The following is a 6082-nucleotide window of genomic DNA, read 5'->3' as shown; positions in this document are numbered from 1 at the left end:
GTAATATATGTAATGCACCAGTTCAACTTAATGAAGCTTACTGGAAATGATCTGCTCTGTAAACAGCCATCCTCAACTATGAAGTGCTGATCCGAACGAGGCGGTTGTTAACATTAATTCAATATTTGGAAGCTTGGCCAATATGAACCTGAATTTGATAGATAAACATAAATCAGCATCTGTATAAATCACCATGAGATTTTTGATATTGAAATTGCTTTAACAAGATGCTTTGGTCTAGAGATCTCTCTGGCCAGTTGATTCTGTTTCTAGCACCAGAAATGCTATCGAATGCAGGCAAGATAACTCTTAATTTCTTCTCACAAAACTTTATTTAAAAACATCCTCACAATCCTTTTAAAGACAAGATCTTCATCTACGTGTTTACATGCACATTTTATGAGTGGGTATTCATCATATGCTATATGAGGCTGGTTTCATTTCTTGTTAATGGTTACAGCTTTAGAAACAAAAGAGGAAGGACTTAGTTTGCACCTGTATGGAGGAAGCGTGAACTGATGTCTGTTATTATTCAGTTTCAGGGTGCAATATTTGGAAACAATTTACATTTCATTTTTTGCTGGCAAAAGGGAAGTACCCTTTTCCAGAACTTGAGGATTATCATTTGAACAAGAACGGAAATTTAGGAAGAGAACACTGAAAAAGGCCATGGCAGTCTTGGAAATAGTCTCTTATTTTAACACAAAAGAATATATGTAGTTTAGGAGTTATAAGAAATTACCTTAATATGTATCTTTTTTGACATTTGACGTCTTTTAAAACAAATGTTTCCCACAATTCTTGTTTTCCTTAGATAAACTAGTTGGATGTTTTATTTATGGATGCAAATGTAAGCTTCATCAATAAAGTCTTGTTATGGATGCCAATCTTGCAACAGTAATGCACATTCACATCATCAAAGGGTGCTGCCTTGTGTCTCTCTGATTAGTTGTGTCTTAACTAGGTAAATTATGTTTGAGGGCACTTATTATGACCCGAGTCTTTTACCACAGATTGCCATGCCAAATCTAATTTATTGTGAGCAGCTGGCAGAGCCCCCCAGACCCGACATTCAATAGACTGAGAAAACAGTGCTCAAAACACAAAGATTGCATCTCTCAAACAAATAAAGCTTTAATGAAGTGTGTTAGAGGAAAAAAGATACGTAGTGGAAACATTAACCTCTTTCCATCTGTCTTGAACATGTGAAGCAATAATGAAAAACACAATTTCAATTTAGGATCCATTCCTGATTTCACCACAAGCTTTGAGCTAGTTATGAGGTATTAAGCTGTTGCCACAAAACAATGTTAGAAGCTTTTAGTAATGCAAATAAGGTTTGAGAAGAGGCATTTAAAGGAGAGATTAACACTCAAAGACAACCTGATGGCCAAAAATATGGTGGCATGAATTAAGAGTCAAATAGAAAATATGCCATTTAAAACAGAATGCCAGATTTATTCATCTATACATTATTATAACAATAACATACATAAATCTGAAGTACCTAGTGGATGCATTTTTGTGCCTACCTTGATTCCGTCTCCATGGGACAGACTGACATTCTCCGATGGAGGCCCTCAGTATGTGTTTTCAGAGCCAGCTTTCTGGGCTCCCAAACAGCTTAGTCATCTGTAGCATCATATTTTAGGTTGACTTTGCAATAAGAATTTTTTTGTATGTTAAAAAATAATAAACTTTTAATGTTTGCCTAATTTTATGCATTTGTTTGATTGTGAAAGCAGGCATTCTTACTTTTGTGCAACATTAATCAAATTAACATAAAAGCAAATGAACCAAACACTGTAAACAAATCTGCCAAATAGAATAATTCTAATAATAATAATAATAATTATTATTATTATTATTATTATTATTATTATTATTATTATTATTATTATTAATTCTAATAATAATTATTACTATTATTAAAATAAGAAACAAATAGTATTTTAGTTTTATTACAGCTTACATAAACCTAAAGTCTAATTAAAGCGATAAAAGTAAAAATGAAATAAAAGTCTTCTGTTTTGTCTTTTTTCATGGAACCGTTTTTGGAGACCTTTTGCTGACATTGTTTGCTTCCACACCAACTAAAATTCTCTTGAAAAGAAGCAGAGGTTCTCCATTTATTGAAAAAAATATTGTTTGTACTTACATTTGGCAGCAAAATTGCAAAAAACCATTGAAACTGTTCTGCTGAAGCTTCCCCAGCCCTTCATGAAGAGAAAACTTTAAAGGAGAAGTAGTATGAGCTTTACATCATGTTATATTATTTCCTCATTATAAACATACCTGGAGTGTTGCTTCGATTATTTGATGCATGTTTGAGAAGTAATCCTTTAACCTTTGGACAAAAGCACAGACTGATCTTTTTTCTGGCTTGGCATGCCAAATAGAGAATAGCTTTAGCAAATCTTATCCAGGATCATAAATAGTGCATGCAGTTATTAGGGCAATAGTACCTGGCCTGCAGCTGCACACCTTTTTGGAAGGAAAGGTTGACCTGTCCCTTTGCAATCATAGACTCTTGTGTTCAAATTTTCAAGAGAGAAGCACAGCTGAATTATAAAAACAGATTTCAATATGAGGTTCTAAATATTGTATGTTCTGAAGTTAATTCATGCAATTAAGTGTGCAAGACTAGCTATACAAAAATATGAGTTACTATAGTACGTTGGATAATTTTGTGTTATTTGACATATTTGTCAACATAAAGATACTTCCTAGAATGAGAACATTAGTAACATTGAGGACTGGATAGTCAGGCCAACACATTAACAGCACAAGAACTAGTCACATTTAATTTTACACAAGTTGTCCAGCCTTAGCTGCCCTACTCTGCAATGTCCTTGTGCTTTAGTTTGTTTTAGTCTCAGACAGACAAAGAGGGAATGATATGGCATGGGCTAAGAACAGTGTTACAAAAGCCAATCCCTGTTTAATGACACAAGGAGAGGTGTACCCTGACGTCACCAGCTCACAACTACCAAGTATCTCATTACCTTGTTTGAAGTTGACCAGCCAACTTTAAACCATTAGCATTGTAAGTTAAAAATCATCTTAGTGGGAGAGAGGAAAAAAAAAAAAAAAAAATACAGTACTCGTATATTTTAAAGAAATTTGGGAGGGTGGTAAAAGTCAGTCTGGGAGTTGCAGGTTTTAGTAATCCGTCGGTTCCTCGCCCTCTTCATTCAGTCAATAGAGCAGAGGAAACATCTGTGGTTCATTTATTGAATATTCCCTTTTGCATGGCTTTTACAATAACCCATTTAAGAAAAGCACATTTATTTTGTTGTTAAAAATCCACTGCTTGTGTGATGCTAAAACAATCCAAAATCATAGTGCAGATTCACAAACTTTTTTGTCAATGGAATGAGATTTTTTTAAAGACCCCTTTCACTTTGTTCTGATTTGTAAGGTTTATTATTCAGGCTCTCACTAGTGATGGAAAATGTGTTTTTAGATAAAAATGTTTTTCTTGACTTGATGATAACCATGCTAGTCGCTCTCAGTGCAATTAAATCTTGATGAGTAATACAGCAATCACAGTTCTTTCTAATGTGGCGACACTAGATGAAACTCAGATTTTGTGGAATTTTAGTTTTAATAAATTGGTCAATAATGCCACCCTGGGAATTTCACCCAGAGAGTATTACCTTTGGTTTAAGGCACACAGGTTCGGTTATGCAAGGATTGAAACATCTGAGACAATTTCAAATTTACAAAAACCATTTATTAAATTCTTTTTAAAACCAGTTTTTTTTAAGAATGAAAAACAAAGGAAAACAAAGGAACTGCAGTAGCTGAAATTACGGGCCGGAGGGGTCACTCTGGGGACGGTATCCACCAGACCCAAAAAAAAAAACTCTAACACCAGACGACACCAGACGCAGTGAGACAACCCAAACTCAAGAATCACTGAATTAACTTTAATGCTCATTTCACTGCACACAAAGGACAGATTAAATATTTAAGATTGCAACAAACCTGTTGAACCTTTAACAAAATAGGTTCAAATTAACATGGGTGGTTTCACAGCTACCTAAAGTTAACAATCAAATGTCTTAAAACTTACATGGATGTTCAAAATATTTACTATAATCAATTAACAAAAGAAAACACCATAAAACTGTGTATTCAAAGAAGATGAAGGCCAGTCTGTACAGATTAAGGAGACACCATAATATCTACCAACAGAGCAGGTTAACTACTGTAGTTTGAAAGGCGTCTTGGTTCAGTCGACGGCTCAGTTTGAAGCTTCAGGTTTTGGTGTTGAACCTCCCAGAATCTCAGCTGCTGCAGATTGGCTAAAGATGCAGAGAAAAGTACAAATAGACAGTTAGTGTTAGAAAAAATTATGATTTTCCTGAGCAGCTGATGCACTGACAAACCTGACTTTGACAGAACATCAGTGAACCTGAAAAGTATGTGTTTATTAGCTGCTAATTGTGTCAAAATATCAATTAAGAAATTTACTGCTTGTGAAAATCTAAACCATTTGAATATATTTACTATCTACATTAGTGAACTTGAAATGAAGATGAACCAGGAACAGCAAGTCTGTCTTGGTTTGCTGATGAGGTATATATTTGTTTAAGGGCCGATGAAATGGGGTCTCTGTGGATTTCTGTGGATTTCAGAGATCCAGACACAAACAGTTTAATGTGAAGAGTCTGGAGGATGTGTGAATAGGTCTGTCACCATGAAAAATTTTACAGTATGATAAATTGTACAGTATGATAAATTGTTCCAGAAGTTCTCAACAAACGATAATATAGTTCTTTTGAGACCATTTTATAAAGTAATATAATGGTAATGACGAAATAATAATGCAAGAACACATTCTCAAAGGTCATTAAACTTTAAATTCTAATGACCATTTACATTTAACACTGGAACTTAGTGTAGCCGAGTGGTAAATTTTGGGTTAAATAATTGTACTGTTTCAAAGTGTTGGTTTTCTTTTAGCTTACGGTAGCAATGCTATTGAGTGATTTTCGTTTCAGTTATGTAATTTTATTTCCTATGTGTATGTTTTTCACATTTAAATATGGTTGGTCTCAGGTGCTGCACATCTTGACCACCAGAGAGCAGTGTTTCAAAGTGATTACTGTTTCCCAAGACGGGGCAGGAAATTAGTGATGGGCAAATGAAGCCTCATGAAGCAATGAAGCTTTCCAGCCCTTTGCTTAAAGGTTCATTACTCGATGCTTCACTCGCTAGTGACATCTGCTGGTGAAACTGTAACAGCCTTGTCACCCAGGTGGATTTACTTCCAAAAATTACAAAATGCAATATTGTTACAAAGTTTTCATCAAACTCATTTTTAGTAACAGGAGAGTCAATGAAACCATATTTAATTGTCATATGTTTTAATTATTAAAATTATTTGTAGCCAATCTAATCCTGGTATATGCTGAATGTCAGTGGTTGTGTTGAGTTTTCTTTTATATCATAGATGGATTTGACAATAAAGACATTTGATGTTTTAATGACTTGGGAGTGCAGTGCCTGTTGGGGCGTTCACTTTTTCTTGGATTTTTAATTGGCTTCAATCCCTTATATTTGGCTACATGTTGAATTTTAGTTCTGCAACAGGATTAAATCTGTTTCTGCTGTGCAAGACTGATATATCTTTGCTAATCAGACTACAAATAATGGTGGAACTATGCAGAAGGTGAGAAATTGGGAGGTGGAGGGTTAATTATTGTTATCTAAGAAGAATTTTATTGTGAGGATAATCTCAAAGTATTCTCAGATGTCAGATGTTGCTGGCTCCATTTCAGACAATCAAGTTTATTTGTGTAGCACGTTTCAGCAACAATGCAGTTCAAAGAGATTTACATCATAAAATCACAAAAATATAGTTATTAAAAAAACAACATAATCTACAATTGAGAAAACCAGTAACAAACATTAAATTTTGATGAGTGCCATCATCAATACACATCAAATATGTTGGTCAGTGTTCATTTTATTTGGCCACTGAAGACAAATATTCTCCTCTGATGCGCGACCAAATGGACAACAACCCATGACACAGCAAGGCTCATCGCGCTTTTATTTTGAAAACCGACAC

The 6082-nt window shown here is 34.5% G+C and overlaps 1 long non-coding RNA gene across 1 annotated transcript in view; it reads right to left on the bottom strand.

The window, feature by feature from the left end:
* Window positions 1-3216, bottom strand: part of LOC106940317 (uncharacterized) — a 21580-nt gene extending 18364 nt beyond the window's left edge. Inside the window, exon 1 of the long non-coding RNA XR_001423054.1 lies at window positions 2714-3216. This is a non-coding gene — a long non-coding RNA (uncharacterized LOC106940317). The remainder of the gene's footprint in view (window positions 1-2713) is intronic.
* Window positions 3217-6082: the final 2866 nt, after the last annotated feature.

The sequence above is a fragment of the Poecilia latipinna genome, unplaced genomic scaffold (genome assembly GCF_001443285.1).
Source record: "Poecilia latipinna isolate Pla-1442-1.1 unplaced genomic scaffold, P_latipinna-1.0 Scaffold3175, whole genome shotgun sequence".
Lineage (NCBI taxonomy): Eukaryota > Metazoa > Chordata > Actinopteri > Cyprinodontiformes > Poeciliidae > Poecilia > Poecilia latipinna.
Note: the sequence above shows the minus strand (reverse complement) of the source record. Positions and strands in the feature narration are given on the sequence as shown.